Source organism: Gymnoscopelus braueri (genome assembly GCF_963280865.1).
Source record: "Gymnoscopelus braueri genome assembly, chromosome: 12".
NCBI lineage: Eukaryota > Metazoa > Chordata > Actinopteri > Myctophiformes > Myctophidae > Gymnoscopelus > Gymnoscopelus braueri.
Window position 1 is genome coordinate 45,477,818 of NC_137614.1, and position 13,304 is coordinate 45,491,121.

The 13,304-nt window shown below is 43.0% G+C and overlaps 1 protein-coding gene across 1 annotated transcript in view; it reads left to right on the forward strand.

The window, feature by feature from the left end:
- Window positions 1–13,304, forward strand: part of LOC308097160 (nuclear receptor coactivator 3-like) — a 104,223-nt gene that overhangs the window by 39,768 nt on the left and 51,151 nt on the right. The window lies entirely within an intron of this gene.

The window sequence follows — 13,304 nt, forward strand, 5'->3', positions numbered from 1 at the left end:
AGGCAGGGAGGGAGAAAATAACAGACAGACTGAGAGAGAGAGAGAGAGAGAGAGAGAGAGAGAGAGAGAGAGAGAGATGCGTTAGTTTGCTCTCAGAGGAGAGGAAGAAGGAGAGTGGAGAGAAGTGCAAGGGAGAGAAGATGGCTAATGGGGAGACAGGAGGAGAAATCAAATTATTTTCTGTGCTCTACCTGCCATGGAGACCGAAACAGAGCATTAATCTTCAACTGTGTCTGCAGGTGACAGCGCACACTTCCACGTACACACGCACACACACACACACACACACACACACACACACACACACACACACACGTACACACATGCGTACTCCTATCTGATAGGAGCCACACATACACTGTAGTTAACTTGGATCCTAAGTAGTCTATTATGAAATTCACAATGTTAATTTATGCTCCATCTTACGACGGTGTCATGTGGCCAAAAAAAAACAACCAATCTACAAGCTCACAACACGTCGTGGACGCGATGCGTTTTGAGCTTGCAGATCTGCTTAAAACGGTTCCGTTCTCGAATCTTTGGTCTGAACTATATAGGCTAAGGTCTCGTGATTTTGGAGTGATGAGGGTGGTGGTGATCCGTGCTGTTGTTGAGCCAAAGAGGGAAGGACATACTGGTTTAAGACTGGCGAGAGCAGAGGGAGGAGGAGGTTGATGATGATGATGATGAGGATGAGGGGGAAGACGCGTGGGCGACACTGTTTCACACAAACCTGCGTCACGCGGGGTTGACTCGCACCCAGTCTCGCCTCGAACCGAAAACAACGCCACTCTGGCCTGGGATCCGTCCCGATAATCTTAACAAGGGAGCCAGCCGGCTGCCTCTTTTATCAAGTGTGAACCAGTGAAAATGATGTCCTTGTCTCCGATCTGTCATGGCCACGCGACCACGCGCAGAGCCACGATGGCTGCGGTGTTAACCCATTGATACCTGGAACGCATCTGTGTCACTTTAGATTTCTTTAGGCTATTCAAAAATAGCAGATATACAAGCTCATAGCGCGGCACCGAGTGCCGCGCTATGAACTTGTAGATCTGCTATTTTTGAAAAATCGAGGGAAAAAAAATGGGTTTTTTTTCAATTTTTTTTTAGGATTTAGAAGACATTTCTAGAATCTTCTCAGGTCTTAATGGGTTAAAGCTCAGATACATCAGTGCAGTGGTGTGTGTGTGTGTATAGTATACGACCAGGGCCAGGCCACCAGAGCTGTGTGTGTGTGTGTGTTTGTGTGTGTGTGTGTGTGTTGTGTGTGTGCGCGTGTGCGCGCGCGCCTCTTGTTTTGTCAACAGAGATTACGAAAGACTGGGCGGCTGGCGCGGGCCGGAGAGGTGACGGCCGGCCTGTCTGTGTCGCCTAGCGTCAGTGTGGCAGCCTCTACTCCCCCCCCCCCCCCCCCCCCCTCGCAATAACACTCCTCCCATACTCGCCACTAAAGACCCCCCCCACCCCCACCCCCCTCCCTCTCTACCGCCTCCTGCCTCCGGAGTCGCACCCAGAAAAAGAATGAGAGAAACACTTATCAACACACACACAGGAAGTCTGTTCTGCTGTCTGTCTGTCTCACTGTATGTCTGTCTGTCTGCCTGCCTGCCTGTCTGCCTGTCTGCCTGCGTGTGTGCCTGCGTGTGTGTGTGTGTGTGTGTGTGTGTGTGTGTGTGTGTGTGTGTGTCTGGCAGCGTTAAGAGAGGCTGAAGGCCCCAGCGCTAGATGAGCATGCTCGGTCAACCACTGGGTTTATTCATAGAGCCTCTCGCTGTCATTTTTGTTGTGAACGTCGGACTCACAAGGCCGGGGGCTTGAATTCAAGTGTTTTGCTCGGCTGTGGCTGGCTGTGAGAGCCTGTTGCTATCTTTGACATGCTTAAAAGCCAGATATGCCAAGAATCTCCTTTTGGTCTGCTTTGTGTCTGTGTGTGAATTCAGTGCAGAGTGGAGGGAACCGGGAGGTTTAATGCACTGGTTCTCAACGTGGGGGTCAGGGCGGGGGTCCCTGGTAGGGGTTCTAGGCAGGGTTGCCAGATCTGCTTATTATAATTTCCCCGCAAGATTTTATTTGAAAATAGCCGATCTACAAGCTCACAATGCGTCGCATCGCGACGCGTTGTGAGCTTGTAGATCTGCTATTTTCAAATAGCTGATGTATATGTTAAAGTGCTCATGTGGCTCATAGTCGCTTCTTTTGGGCTGGTTTTCCTAGACCTGGTTGCTTGTTTCTCTCACAGAATCTGGCAACACTGGTTCTAGGGTGTCCCCGGCTAAATGATCGAAAGTTAAGAACCAAAATGGACCCTTTTTAGGGGTCTGTAACACTTAGAGTTTACAAATGGAACCAAATGGACCTGTAGGGGTCCATTTGGTTCCATTTGTGCGCACTCTCAGAGTTGAATTAACACTGAGGTATTTCCAGTGTAGCATAGGTTAGAGTAGCGGAGATAAGAATTGTATGAAATGGGGGGTTTGTGGCCGAATGCATATCAAACATGGCGGCCCTTAGGGAACCCCTGATTTAATGCATGCTAACGCTAAAGGGGATTCCTTGCTAAGTGTTTCGGCGCGAGTGAAGTTGTCTTTTTCTTGACCTTTCAACTTCTTAAGATCTGTCGTCGGTCCGTCTGTTTTTGTGCCTGTTTTTGTCTCTGGCCAGTCTTAACCTCCACACATTAGTTTAGTTTTTTTTCTTTGTTTGTGGCTCATGTTGTGAATGTGGGGATTTTATTTATCATCTATCCTTCTCATTTTCCATACTATAGAGATTTGATGCATTTAAAGTTAGTTGATGTCATGCTTTTTTTTGTTAACCATTTAAACCCTATAAACTTAGTTGGATTTTTTTTTTGCTAATCTACAAGCCCACACACCCTTTGTGATGCTGCAGCAGAGAATGCCTGCAAATATCTTATCTACAAGCACACATTTTCGCTCTATTTCCGTCTGCTGAACACGCCATCGCACAATGAAGTACAACATGGGGCATAACCACTTATATAATTGAGTTGACCGGGGTCCCCCAGGGCTCTATACTTGGTCCGCTTCTTTTCCCACTTCTACGTCAAATCTGTTGGGCCGAAAATAGGCGATCTTGCATCGCATCATGCTGTGAGCTTGTAGATGGGCTATTTTCGCTCGGCCTGCCACAATTATGACATAATCGTCTAATCGCAATTATTTTATATAATCGAGATTATTTTTGCATAATCGTCATAATCAATTCCATGTAAAAGAATGTCATATTTTCAGATAATGTCAAAAATAGTGGAAATAGCAGATCTATATCTGCTATTTCCACTATTAATGTTTATTTGTAAGTAGAAAGTAATTAAATATGTGTTATTTGTCATATCTGCCCTGTGCAACTTTTGTTTACGAAAGCTAAAAAGCCAAACAGAAATGTCATTTTTATTCGTAATGTTCCATTAATTTTCAACGACAGAAACACAATTAAATCGTTAATCGCAATTATTTGAGTGATAATTAATCTTAATCAACTTACATTTGAAATTTTCGCTAATGTTCACCCCAGAACGCTAGGGGTTCAAGACAAGTTCATTTATATGGTTATTATGGACGCCCATCTCATTGTGAGATTGTGCGTCCGTACTGTAGAGTCCACTGAGTACAGAACACGCTCTCATAACCCCTGGTGTTTGTGTTGCCGTTTTGACTCTGGAAAGTGAAAGAAAACCACTCTGAGCAAAGTCCTCGTTGCGAAAGTTCTGGCTAGGTAAACACTGTGTGGTGTCAACACGCACACACACACACACACACACACACACACACACACACACACACACACACACACACACACACACACACACACACACACACACACACACACACACACACACACACACACACACACACACACACACACACACACACACACACACACACACACACACACACACACACACATATCATGTTCAAGGTGCACTCGCACACTGTGAGACGCAGTGCTTTGTCCCTGTCATTTCTCTCTGGTTTGAATAGACTACCAGCTGAATAGAGGATTTCACACACTTCCACCACACAGGGAAAAGTCCATGTATTTTCATACCGTCGCTGTCGCGTGGAAACCTTGTATATCCAAACCCGTTACTTTTCAGGAAACTGAAAAGAATAATCTGTGTAAAGGGCCTCTCTGTGTGCAGTTTGTGTGTTCTCCCTGTGTTCCCTAGGGTAGGTATTAGTGATGTGCGGGTCGGGTTTTTTCATGACCCGCCCCGCCCCAACCCGCGACGGAACGCGACCCGCCTCAACCCGCCCCGCGAACCCATATATAAATCTATGGCTCAACCCGCCCCGCGACCCGCGGTGGGAATATATATATATATTATATAGCGCTCTTTTAAGTACCCAAAGTCCCTTTATATGTCTACAGTAGCACAACATTGTCATGGGCTGAATAAACAAGCATGTTGGTCAAAATAGTTTTTTTTTTTTTTTTTTTCGTGGAGAGCGGCTGACCCGCTCACCCGTAGCCCGCATAATTTTCTCTGAAATCCTGACTCGACCTACCCGCGCCGCGGGTTGACCCGCGGGTTACGGGTCGACCCGCTCATCACTAGTAGGTATCCTCACAAAAACATGCAGTAATCCTGGTCTCTGTACTGCCTCCCCCTGGTCAGCCGGGGCGCCTGATGGAGGGGAAAGGAACTGGTTGGAATAACGTGTTCCTTCCACACACTACGTCTAACCAGGGAAACTCCCCCCTGTCGGGTGATAAGAAGCGGCTTGCTAGCTCTCATGCATTGAAGGAGGCATGAGCTCGGCTCTGGGCTCTCCCTAGGCTGGCAGAGGGAGTTTAACTTTCACTTTCTACAAGCTCACAAGATGCGTTATGAGCTTGTAGATCAGCTTTTTTCACTATACTTTTGCATGACACTCTTGTACGCCGATGTAGGAGATTCATTTACGAAAAGGAAAAAAAAACATGCAAAGTTGAAATATGGACAAGGTTTCTGCCCGACGGCAAAGATGCAAAACAAACACAGCCTTGAAAATATTTAAAATCAATCCTGCATTAAATGACCGTGAATGCAGAAACATACAGTGTAGACATACACACACACACATACATACATACATACACACATATATATATATATATATATATATACATACATACATACATACATACATACATACATACATACATACATACATACATACATACATACATACATACATACATTTGTGTTCAGATGATTTGACCATATTTGACCACTTTAACCATATTTTATGCTTTTGCGCCAGATCTACAAGTTCAAAGTGCGGCACTCTGTGACGTGCTATGAGCTTGTATATATCTGCTATTTTTGAGAATATTTTTGATATGGGGAGGTCCGCAGCCAAATACATATCATTTTGGGGGTCCATGACATGAAAAAGTTTGTGAACCACTGCTCTACATCACAGAGTACTACCTCAAAAATATGTAGCTCTCCAAGTACCACCATTATGTTAAAATACAGTAGTAGCATAGCCCTACCCCATCCTAGTCAGCTATAAATGTATTCCTAATAAGAATACTTATATTGTTCACAGTTGTCAGCCAAAGTCATGCTGTACAAATTGTAGCACAAAATCATTTTAACTCCACCGTTTATTATCTCACCATCACAGTTTAGTTTGTGAATCACAAATCAAGCTGTCACAAACTAAACAATGGATCGCAAAGTGTGCATAATAGGCCGAGGATACAACGTTCTCAGGAAAATAAAATCAATTTCCGGTACATTTCTGGTGCCTCTGTCATTTTGGCACGAGTCTAATAAAATAAAAATAATAAAAGCCAAAATTATATAGGTAGGCCCAGACCTGGCCTAGAGGTTCGGGCCTCACCAAGGCTCATAAGCAGCCTGACGGCGCATCACGGGTTCGAGTCCCGATCCCGACGGTCTTTGCTGCATGTCTCTGCCCATCTCTCTCTCCCCTGTTTCCTGCCCATCTCTACTATGAAACTATAAATAAAGGCAGAAAAAAACAAAAAATAATATCTTTTAACTCTTTAACTGCCAGAGTGTATACATTAAAAAACTCACCCACTGCCAGAGATTTTTCGATTTTCTTACCTTTTCAGGTAGTCACAGAATATTTATCTCCAGTAAGACCGATCCCGTGATGGTTGCTAATCACAGATTAGCGAACGGGAGGTCATCGCGGCCTCCCGTTCGCTTTTATACGCGTTTGAAAATAGCATGTCTCGGCCAAAAATACATAGTCAAAAAAAAAAGTACACAGGAGCCGAGATACAGCATTTTTTAAGTATTAAGTTAACCAGGAAGTGAATGGAGCAGTAGATCTTCGGATCGCGTTATCTCTGGTTCTGTGTAAAAAAAAACGAAAAACTTTAACGTGAGATGAGACACTATGACGCTCAAAGCATAATATTGGGCCTCAAGGCTCCTCCTCTTCCTGCCCAGTCATCCATCATCACCTGCACTCGATCCTCATTGGTCTGTCTGTCTGTTTCACTCTTTACTTGTATTATAAATTCCCCTCCTCATCCCACCCCACTCCACCCCCCAGTAAGGTCATGCTTGTAAACAGCAGCCCTAATGCTCTCAGACACACAAACACCATCAGTCATGGGGGGGTGCCTCTTCCATCCGTTCACCTTAAATCATTGATGCTCTTTTTCTCAGCAAACGGGCGAATTCACAAAGAATGGATCGTGCTAATGGCGCCGTGAATTCGATCAGTCAATTGCGGCCATCGTTTAGCCCCGTTCGTTAACCACATGAGCCCTATAGCGTCCCTATTCTGGGGAGAACATTTTGGCAAAAATAGCAGATGTACAAGATGGACAACACGTTGTGAGCATAATGGTTATTTATATTAGAGCCAAAGGACTCAAACATGGAAATTTGACCTTTTTTTTTTTGTGTCTGATTATCATATTTTACATGACATGATATTTTGCACTGAAGTCTGCTGGTTGAGCAGAGTGCCTGTGCGAAAACGTTACTTTCAGTTTAATCTGAGTTCCCAGAAGTTTTCGCCAGCTCTCGCATACAAACGGGAGGGGCGAGGAAACTTCTGGGCCAGAGCCCTGGTATTTCTGTACGGGACGTAACTTGCGCTCAGAATCTGAGCGGACACGCCTCTTACCGGTCTGAGAGCTGTGCAACTCGTCTAAACAGTCCGACGAGAGGCAAACAGCAGTACACAACAATGGCGGCCGCAATTTCTCAAGGAGAAATTGCTTCCCGTCGCTCCTATTTACATGCAACACCCACCCACTGCATGTGGATCCCGCCCCCTTTTCTTCATTGGCTGTTGATTTGAATCAGAACGCAGTGGCCGCACCCCTGCTGTCCAGGCTCTGAGGTGAAGTCTCCCAGACTACTTTCAGTTAGGCTCAGTGATGGAAGATTTTCTTTTTAACTTAAAGGTAGGGTAAGTGATATTTCTGGGTATTTTTGTATTTTTTTGTTAAAAAGGTTAAAGTACTATATTTTGATAGTAACCATTGCTACAGAGCGTTGGTTCGGTCACAGGGGTCTCTCCAGCTCTTTAGTAAACAGAATATAGTACATTTTCAGGTACAGTAGGTGACAACATTTAAGCCAATCAGGAGAGAGCACTGAAAATGCATTTTCTGTTTAATAAAGAGCTGGAGAGACATGGAGACTCCTTAACAAACACTCTATAGCAATGAGTACTATCAGAATATAGGGCTATTTAACACTTATTTTAACAAAAGTAAATCACTTACCCTACCTTTTACAGTAAGTAAGAGTATCAATACTACAAAGTTGAAATACTCTGTTACAAGTAAAAGTCCGGTATTAGCAATTTACTTGAGTAGAAGTACTCATTATGCAGTTTCCAAATATATAAAAAGCCTTTGAAAATAGCAGATCTACAATCTCACAACGCGTCACAAACAAAGTGATCGCGTTGTGTGAGCTTGTAGATCGGCTATTTTTAAATAGCCAAAATATATACAGGGCTGAAGTGCTTAATGAATGTTTTGTAATAATAATCGAAATCTACAAAGTAATTAAAGTTGTCAAATCATTGTAGTCGAGTAAAAGTAGTAGAGTAGAAGTAAAAGTATTGAAAATTGGAAATGCTCCTGTAAAGTAAAAGTACCTCAAAATTGTACAGTACTTGAGCAAATGTACTTAGTTACTTTCCACCACTAGGTTAGGCTACATCTGGGAACTGGACCGTTCATGATGACCTTGTTGTTGCAGACGGTGCTTGAATTTGGCCAGTACTCTCCAATACATGCAGTTCCAGTTCTGCTGACGTTTGCATACCTAAGCACCTTTTATAATAATTACACATGTTGGGAAGCCATGCGCAATTGCACACATTTTGTGATTTCCCATTTCCAACGCTACTCTCAGACACCTTGATGGAGGAAATGCGACAACATTTAATTATGGATTTAATTCGGCCCAAACTGTCACCTGAGTTTCAACGTCGGATACAGTGATTAAACGTTACATGTGAGACCAAAAAAAAAGTGTAGTCTTAACTAACCACTTAACCCATTAAGACCTGAAGCCGATTCTACAAATGTCTTCTAAATCCCAACAGTTTTCTGAAAAACATATGTTGCTATATCAGTGGTGCTCAAACTTTTTTATGTCAAGGACCCCCAAAATTATATGTATTTGGCCGCCGACCCCCATCTCAAAATATGTTGTTCCAGGGACCCCCCAGAAGCAAAGATTTGAGTTAAAAAAAATTCGCTTTAAAATAATATATATTCAAAGATTTGCACACATGTTCACGATTTTTCAGAAATAGCAGATCTACAAGCTCATAGCGCGGCACTCGGTGCCGCGCTATGAGCTTGTAGATCTGCTATTTTTGAATAGCCAAAGTGTAAAATAATGCTTTTTAGCTCAAATAAAAAAATGACACTGATGCGTTCCAGGTCTTAAAGGGGTTAACCCCATATGGTTGACCGGAGTCCGCCAGGGCTCTGCTCTAGTGTCTTTTCTGTTTTCTGTTATTGTGGGGAAGGCTTTCGCTGAAAATAGCCGATCCACAAGCTCACAACACGTTGCAACGCCTTGTGAGCTTGTCGATCTGCTATTTTCTGCGAAAGCCTTCCCCACAATAAGCATGCTGGGGTTTTTAAGTGGTTAAGGCTACTTAAGAATGTCAGAGCAGTTCAGGCGGTGCACGCACATCCAAACATAAATTTGACCGGTGCTGGATAACGAGGGCAAAATGCAAAGAAGGGAAGGGAATACGCACACAGTCTTCAAAGCTCTCCAAATGACTTTATTAGATGGAAGATAATCGTGTGGATTCTCTTCCTCTTTACTTTAGGAATGTTCCAACAAATATAGTGCCACCATTTATTTTATCATCTGAATTAAAGATGAAAAATGTACGTGTTTGAAAACTTGTGGGAATGGTGTTACACTTACGTGGCTACTTAGACCTGAAACGTCCTATACTTTTATTACCATATTAACAGTATCATGCTCACACTCACTGCGTCAGCCAGAACGCACAGTAATCAAATTTTTTACTTAAATAAAAGTATCAATACTGCAATATAGAAATACTCTCCGGGATTCAAAATGTACTTGAGTAAAAGTACAAAAGTAGTGGCATCAAATGTACTGAAAGAACCAAAAGTAAAAGTACTCATTATGCAGAATGTCCAATTTTAAGTTTTCAAATTTATGAAAATCTTTTGAAAATAGCAGATGCGACGCATTGTGAGCTTGTAGATCGGCTATTTTCAAATGGCCGAAATGTACTGAAGTGGTTAATGTATGTTTTGTAATAATAGTAATAGTAAGTAAGTAATCTGCAAAGTAACTAGTAACTCAGTAAGTTTTCAAATTATTGTAGTGGAGTAAAAGTACAATATTTGGTTCTGACATGTAGTGGAGTAGAAGTAAAAGTATTGAAAATCGGAAATACTCAAATAAAGTAAAAATACCTAAGTAAAAGTACAGTACTTGAGTAAATGTACTTACACCACTGCAGAACGCACAGTGCGCGCTGAAAGGCTGTTGGATGCTTGGACACTGACATGTACTGTACTGCGTACACACATCATAAAGTATGACATGCAAATAACAGATATGCAGATGACTGTTTAGTCGATCGAAAGTTTCGGCTCACGAGCGCGCCTGCCATGGCAATTCCTTCACCTGGCAACAAACACTGGCTGCTACCATGATCACTGGAAGTGGAAAATACTGTTTATTATTGTATAAACACGCTTCAGTCACCTCTGACTCTCTGGAGACGCCAATAACTTCCACTCTTAACTCTGCATGCGTGTGGCTTTTAGCTCTGGTGTTTCTGGATTGGACATTTTTTTTGTACTGAGGCTCTTCTGCATAGAAATCGGTGAATTTCGCACCAAATGCATATGTATATACTGTACACGTTGCTTGGTTTAGAAGGCCGCATTTCACCCGTTGCAGGTGCTTAAGAATTATTTTTTTGTCTTAATTCAGGTTTAGTGCCTGCAAAAGCCATACAATTCTTTTGTGACTTGACCCTCAGTTAGGTTATAACCATGTTGGTACCAATGTTGCTACCCTGCATGCTCGCTCAACCCCGCTCTCGCTCTCTCTCTCTCTCTCTCTCTCTCTCTCTCTCTCTCTCTCTCTCTCTCTCTCTCTCTCTCTCTCTCTCTCTCTCCCCTTCCTTCAGCATCTCCTGCATTCATTCCAAGTCACTAAACTCGCCCAGCTGCAGAGCATTATGTAGTTCCATTTGTAACGCAATCGCAATATACAGTATTTTATCCTAGTCTTTATCTCACGCGGTGTGAGATTTGAACGGATAAGCTGCTTATAGGTGCCGATAACATTGCTGCCTCGTGGTCTTCAAACCTATACCTTTTTTTATTTTTATGTGGGTCCAAGTGAGCATTGATTACCTACAGTAACCCCTCCCTGTGGGGCTGCCGTGAGCCTCTGGGGTTCGCCCGGCAGGTCTTAGTTGCCGTATACTGTAGCTAAAGAGTATAGCTTGAGCCCAGGAGATTCCACAGAAAAAAGCGTTAACCTCGGTCGAGTCGCATAACTCTGTTAACCCATTAAAACCGGGAACGCAGCTGTGTGTCATTTTTCAAGATTTCTTTGGGGCTATTCAAAAATAGCAGATATACAAGCTCATAGCGCGGCACCGAGTGCCGCGCTATGAGCTTGTAGATCTGCTATATTTTTGAAAAATCGTGAACATTCGTGGCAAAATCTTGGATTATGTATTTTTTTTAAAGCGAACATTTGTAAAACATTTAGTTCCAGCAGGAACCCCCCAGAAGCAGAAGATTTGAGTTACAAAAAAATTCAAATATTTTCAATTTGAACTTCTCATAGCGCGGCACTCGGTGCCGCGTTATGAGCTTGTATATTATCTGCTATTTTTGAATAGCCCAAAGAGATCTATAAGTGACACAGATGCGTTTCCCGGTCTTAAAGAGTTAAATCTGGGCCCCGTTTCAGCAGTGAATGCTAATGGCAAGAAGGCAGCACGACGACTGCCAGGGGTTTTAACCTTGAGCGTATATAGGCTCAGCCCTGTATGCATATACCCTGTGGGATCACTGATAGGTTAATATGGACCCCCCCTCCCCCCCCCCCCCCTCGGGGAGTTCACCCAGAGGAAAAGGAAAGCTTGATGCGCATCTGTACTGTGTGTGTGTGTGTGTGTGTGTGTGTGTGTGTGAAAGAACGGAAGACCCCCCCCTGCGCGCGCGCACGGCTTGATGAGCAAGGAGCTTTATTCTCCGTTAGCTTCCAGATCCGTGTTATCAGAGTTATTTTTTCCGCGAGAGGCCGGGCGTCGTCACGTGTGTCTAGTACTAGTACCACTCTGATGAACTACTTGGCACTGTATTGAAGCCTTGTAGCCATCATTAACTATACATACTGTACGATGCCATCTATATAGTCTTTAACCCATTAAGACCTGAAGCCAATTCTACAAAATGTCTTCTAAATCCCAACAGTTTTCTGAAAAACCTATGTTTCTATATCAGTGCTCAAACTTTTTCATGTCAAGGACCCCCAACATAATATGTATTTTGCCGCGGACCCCCATCTCAAAATATGTTGTTCCAGGGACCCCCCAGAAGCAAAGATTTGAGTTAAAAATGTTTGCTTAAAAATATATATAAATTCAAAGATTTGCACACATTTTCAAGTTTTTTCAAAAATAGCAGATCTACAAGTATATTGTATATCTGCTATTTTTGAATAGCCAAAGTGTAAAATAATGCTTTTTTAGCTCAATTCAAAAGGAGACACAGACGCGTTCCAGGTCTTAAAGGGTTAATGAGAGGAACATGATGGCACATACTGTAAGGTAGCGAGAGCATGAATAAATGATTGTACGAGAGGGAGACATGATGGAAATGTCTTTTTTTTAAAGTCGTAGTGTGTAACTTTTTCATATGAACAAGTTGTTTTTTTGCCACGATGCTCTCCTACATTTCCTCGGCGCTATAGGACTCTGTAGCATTCGTTTTTTTGAGCAGTCGTTTCCGTGGTTTTGTTTCGTTACTGAAATCTGGGAAATCGCGTTTCTAACGGCCATAGACAGACGCTGCAATGACTCACGGCGCTACCAGAGGTGGCGCCAAAAGACTACTAAAATGAATGTTACACAGTAAGACTTTTAACATGTTTTTCCATGTGGATTTTCTTTTCTGCGTGCTATCCCATAAATACAATCAATCAATCAATACATGGCTGTATGGCATGTGGAATAGATTTGCCTCATGTTCATTTTCCGGCATCACTGTGACTGGCTCCCACTGCTGCCTGTGCAAATGTATACATTAACACTGAGCATTTGACTGTGTAGTGCTGCACAACGTATTGCATTTTTATCATCATTGTCATACGAATCTCCACAATAAACACATCGCAGAGGGCTGAGATATCAAAGAGGCCGAGATTCAGACAGCAGAGGAATAGACCTCTTTCACGAACTTGACAGACGTATCATATCTGATCGGAGCAGATATGAATGCTTGTTGGTATAGCCCTGGGGGGCACATGGCGCCGTTCAAATATTACTTACGGTTTTTATTAGCGTCCTATCAACGTCCGTTACAAGCGACCAATCACAATTGGGCAGATGGGGGGCGAATTAAACGAATACCTGGGAATTTACATCGTAGATTATTAGTCATGCGCTCATCTGGCACAAACGGAAAGATACATCAATGACAACACCTGTGTTGTGTGGTAGGTTGTGTCGAAACACAAAATAACTAAACCACAGAGAGACAAGAGTTGACTATTTTTTTTTTACGATCAATCAACACGTGCATTGCAGTCA